The following is an 18,293-nucleotide window of genomic DNA, read 5'->3' as shown; positions in this document are numbered from 1 at the left end:
TACCCCACCCCCACCCCCACATACCCCACCCCCACATACCCCACCCCCCCCACATACCCCACCCCCACATACCCCACCCCCACCCCCACATGCAAGGGAAACACCTTTAGTATGTTCACCTGCTGGGAGTGTGGACGGGCTCTGGGAAAGATTGAAAGTGATTCCCTTTGGACAGTGTCAAGTTACCCGTGTAGTGAGACAGAATCTTCTGCTATCAAACGCAGACCGTCAATTATTCTCTGACGGCCCTGAAGATGAAAGTTGACGAGCCGGATCTAACTGGTCATGGCGTTACATGACTTTATCGTGATCACTTTAAGGGCATTGGAGGTGATTTAACAATTAATTGTACGGGCAGGAGGTGAAATAATTAATTCTACAGACTCGGTGACGTTTATTTTTCTGCTACATGTCAAGCTCTTGGAACATCAAAGAGTTGTCTCTAGTGACCTGCAGCAGTCTGCAATAACCCACAAGGAATGCGCTAAACTCATTTGTTATCAGGTGATGACAGGCAAAACATCCCCAAACTCTGCGGTAGTTGATAGAAATGAAACTAAACCGGTACAAAGTTGTACATTAGTGAATGATGATATGTTGAAACCTCTCGCTTGTTGCCTATCCCAGCTGATTGTACAGGGAACTTGGATTCTCTCAGATTATTCACGGGCGGCACGGTGGCGCAGCGGTAGAGTTGCTGCCTCAAGGGCCTGTCCCACTCGGGTGTCATTTGCGCGTCACGCATGTGGCGCCCGAAGATTTTGTGAATCCCTAAATCCTGGGGCGCCGTGCGCGACCACACCTCCATGCACGCGTCACCCCAGGCGCCTACGTCACCACGGACCATGCGCGCGTAATGCACACCATGCACGCATCACGTGTGGATCACGACGCGTAAATGATGTTGCGTAAATGACACGCAAATGACACCTAAGTGGGACAGGCCCTTTACAGCACTTGCAGCGCCAGAGACCCGGGTTCGATCCCTACTACGGGTCCTGTCTGTACTGAGTTTGAACGTTCTCCCAGTGACCACGTGGGCTTTCTCTGAGATCTTTGGTTTCCTCCCATACACTCTCTCTCTCTCTCTCTCTCTCCCTCCCTCTCATATTAAAGAAGATAAACTTTCTGAAGCTTGGCATCTGACATTGGCGTTTCATTCCACGTTTTGTCTCCGTCTGTTGTGGAAATGTGGAACTGATCATCAGCCGATCTGTCTGAATGTTGAAGCTTTTTCATGTCAGCAGGATCTGCTCTGCACAATTCATTACAGAGAGTGCAAAGTGGGAGTCAAAAGGAGCTTTTCTAACTTGGTTCATGATTCAACACACCATTTTCCCAGCCGTAACGCCGTGGAAGCAAAGATAAGTAGCTTGATCATCCTTCATCCCAGAGCCTCATCCATAACATGCGAATGGTCACTGCTCCCTGATGCAGGTGCGCAGTGCTTCTCTTATGGCAGTATGTTCCATACTACATACTGGCACCTATTCTGGAGTTTAGAAGGATAAGAGGGAATCTCATTGAAACATATAAGATTATTCAGGGTTTTGGACACGCTAGAGGCAGGAAACATGTTCCCGATGTTGGTGGAGTCCAGAACCGGGGGCCACAGTTTAAGAATAAGGGGTAAGCCATTTAGATTGGAGACGAGGAATGGAGACTGGAGAATGGAGACTTTTTCTCACAGTGAGTTGTGAGTCTGTGGAATTCTCTGCCTCAGAGGGCGGTGGAGGCAGGTTCTCTGGATGCTTTCAAGAGAGAGCTAGATAGGGCTCTTAAAGGTAGCGGAGTCAGGGGATATGGGGAGAAGGCAGGAATGGGGTACTGATTGGGGATGATCAGCCATGATCACATTGAATGGCGGTGCTGGCTCGAAGGGCCGAATGGCCTCTCCTGCACCTATTGTTTATTTAAAAAGATAAACGCCTCAGCTAAGATGTTTAACTATAAGTTGCAAAGTTGCACTGTTATTGTTTGTTTTTTTATGTGTACGTGTGCGTGCGTGCACATGTGAGTTTGCACATATATATATACACACACACTGAACTTTCTCTCTCATTTATGATACTGTTTACATTGTTTATACATTGTGTTGTGCTGCCGCAAGTAAGATGTCATTGTTCTATCTGGGACACATGACAATAAAACACTCTTGACCTGAAGCTTTGGAGCGATCCTGACCTCCCATCTACCTCATTGGAGACCCTCGGACTATCTTTTATCGTTCTATACTGGACTTTATCTTGCACTAAACGTTATTCCCTTTATCCTGTATCTGTACACTGTGGACGGCTCGATTGTAATCATGTATTGTCTTTCCTCTGACTGGATAGCACGCAACAAAAGCTTTTCACTGTACCTCGGTACACGGGACAATAAACTACACTGAACTAAAGATCACATCGCATCGTCCGGAACGGGAACAAGTGTATGGATTAACGGTGAGTACAGGCAACTTTTGGTCCGTTAAAAAAGCAATGCATGTGGTATAATGAACACAATAGTGTATACAAATCACACTGAATTATACCACAGCACGAAGGCCATTCAGCCCACTATTGAGATGCTGCCTCTCAGAAAAAGATTTCAGTACATCCCACCTCCCCCTTGCTCTTTACCACAAAGTTTTTTAAATATTTATTGAACTTCTTTTAAATAATTTGTAGGTTCACAAGGCATAGGAACAGAATGAGGCCATTCGGCCCATCGGGTCTACATCAGCCCTCTCTTCACTTGCACGGATGTCCTGTGCTCAATAACGTGGCTGCCCATCCTTTAAGAGCTGTCGCTGAAGGCTACTTCAAAAATTCACCTTTTAATTGGACATCCAATCCTATCAGTAAAATTGATTCAATTTTACGATGTGTTAGAGTGGGCGATGAACATGTTCCATCAGGACATCTGCAATCGACAATCGCAACGACAGATGGCACAATGGGCTAAGTGTTCGGCTGGCGACCGGAAGGTGGCCGGTTCGAATCCCGCTTGGAGTGCATACTGTCGTTGTGTCCTTGCGCAAGACACTTCACCCACCTTTGCCTGTGTGTGAATGTGTGTGAATGTGAGTGATTGGTTGTGGTCGGAGGGGCCGTAGGCGCAGATTGGCAGCCACGCTTCCGTCAGTCTGCCCCAGGGCAGCTGTAGCTACAGAAGTAGCTTACCATCACCGAGTGTGACTGAGGAGTGAATGAATAATGCGATGTAAAGCGCCTTGAGTATTAGAAAGGCGCTATATAAATCCCATCCATTATTATTATTAACATATGGAAAACGCGGCTGCAGTTCGTAATTAACTCTGCGCGTTTAGTCTCGTCAGATAATCTGCAACAACCATGCATGTCAGTGCTGTCGTTAATCTGAATTTACAAAGCATGCATTTTGTCAACTAGCAAAACACTGCCTTGCAGCCTTTGACATTTAACCACAGTGGGTCTAGGAAGGAACCGCAGATGTTGCTTTATACCGAAGATAAACACAGTGCTGGAGTAACTCAGCGGGTCAGGCAGCATCTGTGGAGAACATGGATAGGTGACGTTTCACAGAGTGCTAGAGTAACTCAGCGGGTCAGGCAGCATCTGTGGAGAGAAGGAATGGGTGACATTTCAGGTCCAGTCTGAAGGGTCTTGACCCGAAAACGTTGCCCATTTCTTCTCATGAGATACTGACTGTTCCGCTGAATTCATAAGGTCATACGGTCATAAGTGATAAGAATAGAATTAGGCCATTCGGCCCATCAAGTCTACTCCGCCATTCAATCATGGCTGATCTATCTCTCCCTCCTAACCCCATTCTCCTGCCTTCTCCTCTGACACCCGTACTAATCAAGAATCTATCTATCTCTGCCTTAAAAATATCCACTGACATGGCCTCCACAGCCTTCTGTGGCAAAGAATTCCACAAATTCACCACCCTCTGACTAAAGAAATTCCTCCAGCATCTTGTGTCTGACCACAGGGAGTGTCGGGGGTTTAATCATTTAGGTATTAAAATGCCGGATTCCCAAACAGATATCAAGCCTGTCCACATCTGCCAGTCACCACTGTGTACACATCTGGTTGGTTCAAACCCCCCTGGATTCACAGCTGGTTTGCTAAACAATGTCGCACAAAGTAAACCAATGAGATGATGGGCTTTCTTCTATACTTGCCCTCTCCACACTGACCAGACTGTATGGGGCCGCAACTCCCATTAGCTTACACTACCTGGCCATTAGACTGTAAATCACCCATGATTTGGATAGAGTGGATGTGGAGAGGATGTTTCCACTTGTGGGAGAGTCTAGGACTAGAGGTCGCAGCCTCAGAATTAAAGGACGTTCATTTAGGGAGGAGATGAGGAGAAATGTCTTTAGTCAGAGGGTGGTGAATACGCGGAATTCTTTGCCACAGACGGCTGTGGAGGCCAAGTCAATGGATATTTTTAAGGCAGAGATAGATAGATTCTTGATTAGTACAGGTGTCAGAGGTTATGGGGAGAAGGCAGGAGAGTGGGGTTAGGAGGGAGAGATAGATCAGCCATGATTGGATGACAGAATAGACTTGACGGGCCAAATGGTCTAATTCTACCCCTATCATAGAAAATAGGTGCAGGAGTAGGCCATTCGGCCCTTCGAGCCAGCACCGCCATTCACTGTGATCATGGCTGATCATCCACAATCAGTACCCCGTTCCTGCTTTCTCCCCATAGCCCTTGATACCGTTAGGGTTAAAGAGCTAAATCTACTCTCTCTAACATCCTATGATGTTATGAAGCTGTGAGGAGCAGATAAAAGGGAGAAGAATGAGACCAAAGGAGGTTTTTTTTAGAACATTAAACATGGGCAGCGAAAGAAAATAAAAATGAGATGCTTTTGGCAAAACCAAACAGCTGATGCCTGCAGCTGTCCCAAGTGTGAAAGTGGTTGTTTAGTTTATCAGTCACTACATGCCTTGCAGATAAAGAAAATAGACCCATGATGAAAGATTACTAAACATATTGAAAATATATACAACTGCTCATGTGAATGTGGAACAAAATGGTCGAAGAATTTCAAGCATGTTGGGGTGAGATCAGAATGGCCATCTAATTGATTCAGCTGGTTTGTAATCACAAAATTAATAACAGAACGGGGCAATAATCCATCCAATTGAACCCGTTTCATTGTGTAATTTTAATATTTATTAGCTCGTAAAATATAAAATGCATCTTCTACAGAACCGTAATGGGTTTTTTAATAGCCTGGTATATGTTAATAGGCAGATGGTTTGTTTTAATAGTGATGCTTTGAGAGTGGGTGGGGGTGGGGGAGGTTGGTACACTAACATTGTCTGCATAAGACTGATGTCTTGCTCGTCCACAAACACAAAGAGGGAATGGAGAGGGAGGCTTCATTCCAACTTTGTACGAAGGTGCAGGACGTTTGAAAGGCGGTGCTGAGGAGTTTGCGGAGTGTGATGCCGGGTAGTCGGGAGTCCAGTGCGTGTAGTGAAGAACTCCAAATAGAGAGGCTTAAAGAGCAGCAGGGGCCTGGGGAAGGCTTTGCTTTAAAGTTGGCGCAGAGATCCTGACATCTGGCACTTGACATGGGACTGACATCAGGCAAAATGAAAATTCCTTCGTCAAAAATTATTCCATAAGCTGTGCGAAGAAAATTTATCATTGAAGACTGTAGCAAGTTGCTGCACAAATCTAGAATTAATTAATTGTGAAGGAACTTCATTAAAACTTTAGCCACTCTGCACTTTGTTCATCTGCAATTTTCTTTGATATTAGATTAACCTTTAGTTGTGCTTTGGCAAGGATAACCCCTAGACTGCACACAAAGTTTAGTGTCATCCTAAACTTCCTATATACTCTATATGAAGAGGTGGCAATGTAAATATGTAGCAGATAGACAAAAATACCGGAGAAACTCAGCGGGTGAGGCAGCATCTATGAAGCGAAGGAATAGGTGGCGTTTCGTGGTCGAGACCCTTCTTCAAACTCAATAAGTAGCATGTCCATACAATGAGTGTAGTTGAATAATGTCACAATGAGCGGTACTGGCTCGAAGGGCCGAATGGCCTACTCCTGCACCTATTGTCTATCACATTGAATTTTGGGTGGACTAACGTTTAATGACAAAATAATCATATTGAATTTTAGGGTGACTAATTTTTTTAATTACTTAATACCATAATATTAATCAAATATTGCTTTAGGGTTAATTAAAATGAGCTGTTAGAAATCTATGGGTAACGACTCTCCTTATAAGTACATTAGATATATCGATTGACTACAGGCATAATTCCAAGTGGAGTAACTCAGCGGGACAGGCAGCATCTCTGGAGAGAAGGAATGGGCGACGTTTCGGGTCCACTACCTCTGTGTGCAGTTTGTATGTTCTCTCCGTGACCGCGTGGGTTTACCACGGGTGCTCCGGTTTTCTCCCACATCACAAAGACGTGCAGGTTTGTAGGTTCATTGTCCTCCGTAAATTACCCCCTTGTGTGTGAAAGTGGGATATCATAGAACTAGTGTGTACGGGTGATCAATGGTTGGCATGGACTCGGTGGGCCGAAGGGCCACTTTCCTGATGTATCTGTAAAGTAAAGTAAAACAAGAAGGTTAGGAATAAATCCCACTAAAGAGCAACAAATGAACTGCCAGGAACATGCAATAAATCTGAGTTGTCCACCGCTGTTGAAAGAAAATTATAAATAAAAAAGGTGTTGAATCCAAATCCAAATTGTTTGGATGGCACGTTGGATCAGAGAGGCACAGAGGGATATTCGCCTGAGGCCAGCAAATGGGACGGGCCACATGGGTTATTCCCGGTATCTGTACCCTTTGTAGTACATTGGTGAGAAGGGTAGACATGCTCTGTTTCCCTGCTGTTGGTCTGAGATTCTATGAGGCAGCAGCAGATTCGAGTACTGGTTAGATGTACACAGGAAGAATAGACACCGCTGTTTATCACTGATGGTGGAGTTCACACGTTAGTTTAGTTCAGTTAGTTTAGTTTAGTTAGTTTAGTTCGTTTAGTTTAGTTAGTTCAGTTAGTTTAGTTTAGTTTAGTTAGTTTAGTTTAGTTAGTTAGTTTAGTTTAGTTAGTTTAGTTTAGTTAGTTTAGTTTAGTTAGTTTAGTTAGTTTAGTTTAGTTAGTTTAGTTAGTTTAGTTAGTTTAGTTAGTTTACTTTACTTTACTTTACTTTACTTTAATTTAGTTTCTGATCACCTGTACCAAGGTTCTGTGAATGATTACACATGATTACAATCGAGCTGTCCACAGTGTACAGATACAGGATACAAGGAATAACTTTTTGTGATATAAAGTCAAGCAAACTCCGATTAACAATAGTTCAAGGGTCTGCACTGAGGTAGAAGATAGATCAGACCGACTCTCTCGTTCACAGTTTTTATCCACATGATATGAGTTGTGGATTGGGTGGTGAATCTGTGGAATTCTATGCCACAGAAGGCTGTGGAGGCCAAGTCAGTGGACAAATTTAAGGCAGAGATTGACAGATACTTGATTAGTACGGGCACCAGGGGTTATGGGGAGAAGGCAGGTGAATGGGATTGAGAGGGAGAGATAGATCAGCCATGATTGAATGGCGGAGTAGACTTGATGGGCCGAATGGCCTAATTCTGCTCCTATCACTTATGAACATTAATTTATTGTTGCCTTTTTGAATAATGAAATATAAAAGGATTTTGTCCGATCCATTTTATGAAGATGACAGAATCATGGTGAATAATTACTGTGGGTATTATAGAGAGGAAATCCTTGCCCGAGGTGAATAGTGCACATTCTGGAAAAGATCTCGGCTTGTGCTCAACTCTTGTCCTCCACTGCGGTTTCACAGGACCAGCCATGATCCGGGAAGTCATGATGTTACCACAGCTGCTGAATTTATTAGAAAATTACAGAATTAAATTCTGTCGTTTGTTGACACTGCTCAAGGGGTCTAACAAGTGGTTTTATTGAACCCGATTCCGTTTAGCACCAGAGTGCTTGTTATTTTCAGCTTTAAACAGTGTCGGCTGTATGGCTGACTGATGATCTACTGTCAGTCTGAAGAAGGGTCTCGACCCAAAATGTCGCCCATTCCTTTTCCTCCAGAGATGCTGCCTGTCCCGCTGAGTTACTCCAGCACTTTGTGTCTCTTCGGTATAGACCAGCATCTGCAGTTCCTTCCTACACATAAAATAATTAGCCGGGCAGAAATCTGGAGTGGGGCAAGATTGTGTGCCAACAGAGAGACCACTGTAAAAATGAGAGCATTTGCACGAAGGGAACTGTGTTTATGTAATGCCCCAAACCAGACCTGTAGATCAACAACCAAGATAGAATCCATCGTAATGAGGTGATGGCCAATAGCTCTGGTTCATCCATTGGATGGAGTGGTTTGTAGTTCAAGAGGGAGGTGAAGGAAGGGCTGCATGGATGGAGAGAGGTTATTGTTGGGATCGGGAGCTTTTCTTTCCTGCATACACAGAGTGACACCACACTGCCAGTCCGTGAGAAAACATCCACATCTCAGTTCTGGTACGAGGCTAATAGCTAAAATAAACTGGAAAAACTCAGCGGGTGCAGCAGCATCTATGGAGCGAAGGAAATAGGCAACGTGTCGGCCCGAAACCCTTCGGGTTTCGACCCGAAACGTTGCCTATTTCCTTCAGGTTTCGGCCCGAAAAGTTGCCTTTTTCCTTCGCTCCATAGATGCTGCTGCACCCGCTGAGTTTCTCCAGCTGTTTTGTGTACCTTCGATTATCCAGCATCTGCAGTTCCTTCTTAAACAATAGCTAAAATAATCTTGTTGCCCAGCAGAAGATTAGATCTTGCTGGTGTATAATCTTATACCTTGGCAGCAAATATTCTTCAGTTCCCTTTGGTCAGGATGTATTTGGGGTATTGCGTGCAGTTCTGGTCACCCCCATTACAGGGAGCATGTGGGGACTTTGGAGAGGGTGCAGAGGAGGTTCACCAGAATGATGCCGGGATCAGAGGGTTTCAGCTACAGGGAGAGGTTGGACAGACTTGGATTGTTTTCTCTGGAACACCAGAGATTACAGGGAGACCTGAGAGAGGTATACAATATCATGAGAAGCGTAGATCATAAACATACGTCATTAGCCAAGCATCTCTTGCCACATGCGAGGAATTTGATTTGCTGTTCAGTCTTTTCAATCTCTTCCCTTCTTTGTTTTCCCGCGGTCGGGGGCCTTGGTCCGTTGACGGGGCGTTCTTGCTCCTGTAGCCGGCGGTCGGGCCCTCTGCATCGGGGTGATCAAGCTCCCGCATCGGGGGGATCTCAGCTCCACCGCGCCGGGCGATCAGACTCCGGCTCGGGGCTAGTCGAACCTCCTGCGACTTTGGGGCTTCCAGACATCGGTCTCTACCCGAGACTGCGAGCTCCTCGATGTTGAAATCTGCAGGCCGCGGTTAGAGCGTCAATCCCAGGCAAGGTAAGTGCACGGCCCTGCGGTAGGGCTCAAAGTCAGTCCCGAGTAAGGCCTCCAGTTCCATGATGTTTGGCCGCAGAGCGACCAGAGATACGACCCACATAAAACAAACCAGAGAACATTAACAAATTTCTATATTACTAAAAACTCTCATTTTGTTTGTTTGTCCATTTGTCTGCCCAATTTGTATTTGCGCAAAAATGGTACACAACAGCGCTACAATTTTTTGCATACCTTACTCACCATTGTCCTGTGATGTAAATTAAACAAGTTTCATTCAGATTGATGGCATATTTTACGTTATTGACGTTTAAAACTTAAAAAAAATAAAACAGCGCTCCCACTTACCCCACCGCCACTTGTTGTCTTTACCTGACAGCCATCACAAAGGACACCCCGCGGGTCCTCAGTGCGGCCTTTGCATAATTTCAGACCGTCACAATGGCGACACAACGGCTCCACGGGTAAGTTTCCTTCTATTTTAATTTCTGCCCTCCTGGGCTGGGGTTGGAGCTGGTGCGGGGACCGGGGGCGGGAAGAGGCCACGCCAGGTACTGTCGGCATTCACCATCCCCCTCCCCTGGCTCCAGGACACTCGCCCCCCTAACCCGAGGGGGAATGGAGGAGGATAGGGGTAGGAAGAGGGATGACAGTTGGGGGAGGGTTGCCGTAACTCACGTCACAACGTGGGTCTCTGGCATCACAACGGGAACCCGTCTGCGGCGCCTGCGCAGTTGGGGGCTATGGGTGAGTGGTGGAACATTGCATTGGGGGAACAGGACCCAACGGGTCCCACTTGGTCGATTACATTTTAAAACATACTAACAATAAGAAAAAAGACGAAAAGACAGACAGACCGTTGGCGAGGCTGCCATCTCTGACGGAGCCACCTGACAGGGTAGACAGTCAGAACCTTTTTCCCAGGAATGGAAAAATCAAATACCAGAGGACACATAACTTTAAGGTGAGAGGGCAAAGTTGAAAGGAGATGTTAGGGGAAAGTTTTTACGGAGGGTGGGTGCCTGGAACTCAGCGCAAGTGGTGGGGGTGGAGGTAGATATGATAGTGGCATTTCAGAGACTAGGTGCATGGATATGCAGGGAATGGAGGTACATGGGTTATGTGAAAGCAGATAAGTGCATTGGGCAGCAAGCAGATAGTTGGTCTTGACATCATGTTCAGCACAGACATTGTGGGCCGAAGGGCCTGTACTGTTCTATGTTGTATGTTCTATGTTCCAGAATGACGTTATTACTCCCAGCATCCATAATAAGTAAAAAGTAAATGAAAGTCTTCAATCCTCCGCAACATTTGGGACATGGGAGAAAATAAAGAACTCCGCCTCTGGTTATGGACACCCCAAGCCAGTGCTGGTCCCAAGCTCGGACAAAGGAGGAGGGTTGGGCATAAGGCTAGCACCCCTACCCCGTAAACACCCCAAACATGCTACGGAAACTTTCTGTCCTGGGCCTCCTCCATGGCCAGAGTGAGTCCCACTGCAAATTGGAGGAGCAGCACCTCATAAATCGCTTGGGGAGTTTACCCACTGGATGAACATTGACTTTTCCAATTTCAGGTAGTCCCTGCTTTCTCCTTCTTTCCTCTCCCCTTCCCAGCTCCCCCACAGCCCACTGTCTCCGCCTCTTCCTTTCTTCTTCCCGCCCCCCCACCCCCACATCAATCTGAAGAAGGGTCTCGACCCGAAACATCACCTATTCCTTCGCTCCATAGATGCTTCCTCCAGCATTTTTGTCCAGCTTCGATTTTTCCAGCGTCTGCAGTTCCTTCTTAAGCATAAACTATAGTGTTACCACAACATAACCGAACAGAATGGCAAAAGCTTGCTGCCCAATGCATTCAATAGTGGTGGAGGAACTAAGTCTAAGTAAGTAAGAAAATAAGGATCTTGCCTGAGAAACATAAGATATGTGATCGTGGCATATTTGAAAGTATATTTCAGTGTCAAGGAATAATATGTGTAGCTTTACGCTGCTTCTAACCAGAGGACATTTAAAACAATGTGTTCCATCGCTGACCAACTCAATCCTATGATCCGACACACACACACACACATATATAAAATCTGAACTGTCTTTACTATCAACAGTCTAATTGTTGCATCCCTTTATACTTTGTGGATATTAAATGTAATGTCCAGGTTCTGTTCCAAGTGCTTCTTCAAGCCTGCTGGGTGGAGTTGATTGCCGTGCCATTGTTAGACTTGCTTTGATGTGCTATCATGTTATTTTAATATCAATGTATTCCGTTTCTCCACTCACTCTACATTTAACGGGTTCCAGGGTTTATTAGATTCACGATGCTTGCAGGTCCTCATGCCCACTGGTCACATGGTGCTTCATGAATCTTGCTTTTCCTGATTTTCCAGTAATTGTGTAGGAATGAACTGCAGATGCTGGTTCAAATCGAAGATGGGCACACAATACAATACCGTTTATTTGTCTAAGAAGGAACTGCAGATGCTGGAAAATAGAAGGTACACAAAAATGCTGGAGAAACTCAGCGGGTGCAGCAGCATCTATGGAGCGAAGGAAATAGGCAACGTTTCGGGCCGAAACCTGAAGGAAATAGGCAACGTTTTGGGTCGAAACCCAAAGGGTTTCGGGCCGAAACGTTGCCTATTTCCTTCGCTCCATAGATGCTGCTGCACCCGCTGAGTTTCTCCAGCATTTTTGTCTACCTACCGTTTATTTGTCATTCGAACCTCACATGAAGTTCAAACGAAATTTGGTTCCCGCAGCCATACAACAAGATAAAGAACCAAGACACACACCAACACAATCCACACAAACATCCATCACAGTGAACCTCCGCCTCACTGTGATGGAAGGCAAAGTCTTGTCTCTCCCCTGCTCTCCATTCTTCTCCCGATGCCAAACTCAAAGTCAAAGCCCCCAGCGGGCGCTAGCAAGTCCCGCGGCCGTTTAAAGCCGCGCCGGGCGATGTAAGGCCCTGCTCCAGGTCACTTTCAACCCCGCAATTCGGGCGGGAGAAGTTGCCTTTAGGGTATGTTAGAGTATGTAACTCAGCATCTCTAGAGAGAAGGAATAGGTGATGTTTCGGGTCGAGACCCTTCTTCAGACTGATGTCAGGGGAGTGGGCGGGGCAGAGATAGCATGTAGTCGGAGACAGTAAGACTGGTGGGAGAACTGGGATGGGGGAGGAAATGGAGAGAGAGGGAAAGCAAGGGCTATCTGAAGTTAGAGAAGTCAATGTTCATACCACAGGGGTGTAAACTGCCCAAGCGAAATATGAGGTGCTGTTCCTCCAACTTGCATTGGGCCTCACTCTGACAACGGAGGAGGCCGTGGTCAGATTGGGAATAGGAAGGGGAGTTAAAGTGTTGAGCAACTGGGAGATCAGGTAGGTTTAGGCGGACTGAGCGGAGGTGTTCAGCGAAACGATCGCCGAGCCTGCGCTTGGTCTCGCCGATGTACAGGAGTCCACACCTGGACACACCTGAAGAATTTCATTGGTTCTGATTTTGGGACATATGAAAATTAAACACTCTTCATTCAAAGCTGAGGGTCCCATTTAAATGATCCCATCGCCACATTAAAGCTCCGACTCTTTCTTAATTTGAGTATAGTTTAGTTTAGTTTACAGCAGCACCAGCATCTGCTGAGAATGGGGTTAGGAGATAGATCAGCCATGATTGAATGGCGGAGTAGACTTGATGGGCCGAATGGCCTAATTCTGAACCTATCATTTATGAACCTATGAACTTATCCATGTTCCTGTCCAAGTACATTTAAAATGTTGCCATAATCTCTGCCTCAACGGCCTCCTCTGGCAGCTCGTTCCATACACCCACTGTGTGAAAAAGTTACCCCTCAGATTCCTATTAAACCTTTTCCCCTTCACCTTAAACACATGTCCTGGTGCTTGGTTCCCCTACTCTGCACTCACCCAATGTATTCCACCCTACAAGGTTACCCCTCAGCTATTGCACTCCAGGGAATACAACATCCATTCCTTTCTTCCTACAGGCTGGCAGGCTGGAGTAATTAAAAATGTGTGTATCTATCGTACAGTTTACATATAGCTGAAAATTTACATTTTTTATATTGATGTATAGCACTCAAAATCACAGTCATCCAGCGGGGGCTGCGTGATTACTACTTCTCCTTTATAAATGTTTCATTCAAATGGAGCAACAGCAACCTTTGTTGCAGTTTCCATGGTTGTTGAGGGTTCTTCCCAAAGGATAGCCGGGCATTCAACAAAGGACATTTAGTGGCCGCCTACTCCGTCCATAGATGGTGAAAGAGTTCACCTTTGGTCAGCTGGAATCTTGGTGGCAAATCCTTTCGCGATGCTTCAAGATCAAATGCATATTCGTTCCGCATGTGGCAGCCACATGTGCTTCCCTTTGCGATATTTGTAAGCAGCAATATTTTTGGCCAGGGATGGATGAGGAACGTGCAGACTGCCAGAGACAAGACGCTCCTTTTCACTCAGAGATTAGGGTGGCACGGTGGTGCAGCGGTAGAGTTGCTGCCTCACAGTGCCAGAGACCCGGGTTCAATCCTGACTACGGGTGCTGTCCGTATCAGAGTTTGCACATTCTCCCCGTGACCGCGTGGGTTTTCTCTGGGAGCTCTGGTTTCCTCCCACACTCCAAAGATGTACAGGTTTGTAGGTTAATTGGCTTGGTGTAATTGCAAATTGCCCCTAGTGTGTGTAGGATAGTGTTAATGTTAGCGTTGGGCCCAGGGTTTCGACCCGAAACGTTGCCTATTTCCTTCGCTCCATAGATGCTGCCGCACCCGCTGAGTTTCTTCAGCACTTTTGTCGACGGTCAATTTGATGAAGTGGCTTCACCACCGTGTAGAACATCTTGGCACATCATTTTCCAACCTTTAAAACCAGCAGATTAATTTAACGATACCGCGCTCAGTAATCGAACCTGACGGCCACGTAAACTATGGCCAAGTGGTCAAGTGGTTACATAACCTTCTCGGAACAAAAAATAATGTGCAGCAATTTACTCACTTCGTCAAAGATAGACGCAGGAAGCTGGAGTAACTCAACGGGGCGGGCAACATCAAAGATCTTGCTCTGGTATCATTGGGCAGCATCTCCGGAGAGAAGGAATGGGTGGTGTTTCAGGTCGAGACCCTTCTTCAGACTAGCTGAGACGAAAGAAGGGTCTTTACCCAAAACATCTCCCATTCCTTCTCTCCAGAGATGCTGCCTGCCCCGCTGAGTTACTCCAGCTTTTTGTGTCTATCTTCGGTTTAAACCAGCGTCTACAGTTCCTTCCTGCACACTTAGCCAAGCTGGCTATTTTAATGAAGGGACAAGAAGAGATGACTTGAATGTTCATTAGCTGTTGCAGCATTCTCTGCCCCATTGTTGGCAGGGTCCACTGTTGACAAGGCTCCATTGTTGACAAGGCTCCATTGTTGACAAGGCCCCTTTGTTGACAAGGCCCCTTTGTTGACAAGGCCCCATTGTTGACAAGGCCCCATTGTTGACAAGGCCCCATTGTTGACAAGGCCCCATTGTTGACAAGGCCCCATTGTTGACAAGGCCCGATTGTTGACAAGGCCCCATTGTTGACAAGGCCCGATTGTTGACAAGGCCCCATTGTTGACAAGGCCTGATTGTTGACAAGGCCCCATTGTTGACGGCCCCATTGTTGGCAGGGCCCCATTGTTGACAAGGCCCCATTGTTGACAAGGCCCCATTGTTGACAAGGCCCCATTGTTGACAAGGCCTGATTGTTGACAAGGCCCCATTGTTGACGGCCCCATTGTTGACGGCCCCATTGTTGGCAGGGCCCCATTGTTGACAAGGCCCCATTGTTGACAAGGCCCGATTGTTGACAAGGCCCCATTGTTGACAAGGCCCCATTGTTGACAAGGCCCGATTGTTGACAAGGCCCCATTGTTGACAAGGCCCGATTGTTGACAAGGCCCCATTGTTGACAAGGCCCCATTGTTGACAAGGCCCCATTGTTGACAAGGCCCCATTGTTGACAAGGCCCCATTGTTGACAAGGCCCCATTGTTGACGGCCCCATTGTTGACAAGGCCCGATTGTTGACAAGGCCCCATTGTTGACAAGGCCCCATTGTTGACAAGGCCTGATTGTTGACAAGGCCCCATTGTTGACGGCCCCATTGTTGTCAGGGCCCCTTTGTTGACAAGGCCCCATCTGAGAATAGCTAAGGACAAACTGCACCCCCTCCACACACACCTGGATCTCCTGCCATCAGGCAAGAGATACCGTAGCATCAAAGCCCGGACTACAAGACTGCTAAACAGCTTCCTGCCACAGGCTGTGAGGCTGCTAAACAGTCACTCTGTACTCACAGTCACCTGATTCTGCGGCTTTGCACTGACAATTTAATAACTCTGGCACTGGCCACACAAATCAGCTGCCCTGGACATTTTAATGACTGGTTTTACTGTATTTTAATGTTGCAGTTTTACCTGCTTTTAACTTTTTATACTGTTTCATCAGGGACTGGATTGTTTTTATTGTTATTATGTGTGAAATGTCTTTAAGTTTCATGTGCGATGCTGGGAAACGTCAAGGCCCCATTGTTGACAAGGCCCCATTGTTGACAAGGCCCCATTGTTGACAGGGCCCCATTGTTGACAGGGCCCCATTGTTGACAGGGCCCCATTGTTGGCAGGGCCTCATTGTTGGCAGGGCCCCATTGTTGACAAGGCCCCATTGTTGACAAGGCCCCATTGTTGACAAGGCCCCATTGTTAGGGCCCCATTGTTGACAGGGCCCCATTGTTGACAGGGCCCCATTGTTGACAGGGCCCCATTGTTGACAGGGCCCCATTGTTGACAGGGCCCCATTGTTGACAGGGCCTGGCGAGTGTCCTGGGTCCCACATGTCAGGCATTGTTCCCAAGTTATAACGTCCCAATCACATTGACATCAGACTTCCATTGCCTTGGGACAGGAAATCAAATCCATCCAAATTCATCATGAACATAAAGGAACTTTATGTAAAAAATAAATCACCCAATGACTGCGCTACAACTAAGTTCATATGTTCTATGAACAGAATTAGGCCATTCGGCCCATCAAGTCTACTACCCCATTCAATCATGTCTGATCTATCTTTCTCTCTCAACCCCATTCTCCTGCCTTCTCCCCATATCTCCTGACACCCGTACTAATCAAGAATCTATCTACAGTGTATCTCTGTCTTAAAAATATCCACTGACTTGGCCTCCACAGCCTTCAGTGGGGAAGAATTCCACAGATTTGCCGCCCTACTAATTTAACCCTGCACACTACTCATTTCAAAGAAAGGCTTAAATCAGGAAACGTCTCTGGTTATGATAGAGGTTGAGTATCCTTGCACCTCAGTACTGTTTGATGTGTGGTTTCAAACATATGACGCCAACACATTTCACATCACACACGACTGATTTTTGTTTTGAAGTATTTTTGTGTATTTTTTTGTTTCTTCAATATAAATTCCCTTTCCCCGCGTCTTGTGATCTGGTTGTTTCTCTTTTGTTTCTACCCCCCACTGCTCTTTTTATTATTCTTTCTTCAAGTTATGTTTCTGGAAACAGACTCCTTTATGTTCTGAATCTTATAACGGATCCCACATCTCTTGCGAGGACTTCTCCCCTGAAAGAGAATAAAGGGGATATATATAGCCTTGACTCCAGGGATGTGTATAATGTGCGCTCTGGGAGAATACATTAGTCACTGCGGTAGACTGAGACATGCCCATGAAATCTGAATCAGTCCTGTTTAGACTGCTGGAAATTTCAAAACTAAAGGACATTCCTTGATCCTGTACAGCTCTCCACCAGAACAGACTCGTGTAAAACGATTCAAGGCTCAGTCGGAAGAAAAGTCTCGACCCAAAACGTCACCCATTCCTTCTCTCCAGAAATGCTGCCTGTCCCACTGAGTTACTCCAGCATTTTTCTGTCTATCTTTGGTTTAAACCAGCATCTGCAGTTCCTTCCGACACAGAGACTCGTGGAAAATGGGAACAGAACCTACTTGCAAATACTGGCAGGTCAGGTAGCATCTGTGGAGAGAGAAACGGAGTTAATAGACAATAGGTGCAGGAGTAGGCCATTCGGCCCTTCGTGCCAGCACCGCCATTCACTGTGATCATGGCTGATCATCCACAATCAGTACCCCATTCCTGCCTTCTCCCCATATCCCCTGACTCCGATATCTTTCAGGTCATAAGTTTGTAAGTCGTAGGAGCAGAATTAAACTATTGAACCCATAGTCTACTCCACCACAGCTGATCTATCTCTCTGTCCTAACCCCATTCTCCTGCCTTCTCCCCATAACCCCTGACTCCTGTACTAATCAACAATCTGTCAATCAGCGGCTTAAAAATTACTTGGTCTCCACAGCCTTCTGTGGCAATGAATTCCACAGATTCACCACCCTCTGACTAAAGAAATTCCTCCTCATCTCCTGTCTAAAGTTGCCATCTGATCACGGGGCAAGCTCTGTAACCGGGTGTCCATACAGCAGCTTCTTTTCCCTTGAAGAAAGGAGGCACTTCTACAGGTGACGAATGCCTGATGGAATCATAGAGTCACACAACACAGAAACAGATCCTTCGGCCCAATGCATCCATGCTGACCAAGATGCCCCATCTACACAAATCCTGTTGCTTCACATTCGGCCCATATCCCTCTAAACCGTTCTATTCATGTAAGTGTCTTTTAAATGCTCTACAATCCCTGGCTCAACTACCTGCTCTGGCAGCTCGTTCCATACTCCCACTTCCCTCACCCCTCAGGTTCCTATTAAAACATTTCCCTCTCACCTTAAACCCATGGGTGCCCTATATCGGAGTGGTGGCGTGGCTCTGGCTGCAGCGGCTCACCGG

At 46.3% G+C, this 18,293-nt stretch overlaps 1 long non-coding RNA gene across 1 annotated transcript in view; it reads right to left on the bottom strand.

Moving 5' to 3' along the window:
• LOC116984432 overlaps positions 1–16,568 on the bottom strand; it is an 18,645-nt gene extending 2,077 nt beyond the window's left edge. Inside the window, exons 1-2 of the long non-coding RNA XR_004415012.1 lie at positions 16,455–16,568; positions 13,567–13,568 (exon numbers count right to left, since the gene is read on the bottom strand). This is a non-coding gene — a long non-coding RNA (uncharacterized LOC116984432). The remainder of the gene's footprint in view (positions 1–13,566; positions 13,569–16,454) is intronic.
• Positions 16,569–18,293: the final 1,725 nt, after the last annotated feature.

This window comes from Amblyraja radiata, chromosome 20 (assembly GCF_010909765.2).
Source record: "Amblyraja radiata isolate CabotCenter1 chromosome 20, sAmbRad1.1.pri, whole genome shotgun sequence".
NCBI lineage: Eukaryota > Metazoa > Chordata > Chondrichthyes > Rajiformes > Rajidae > Amblyraja > Amblyraja radiata.
Note: the sequence above shows the minus strand (reverse complement) of the source record. Positions and strands in the feature narration are given on the sequence as shown.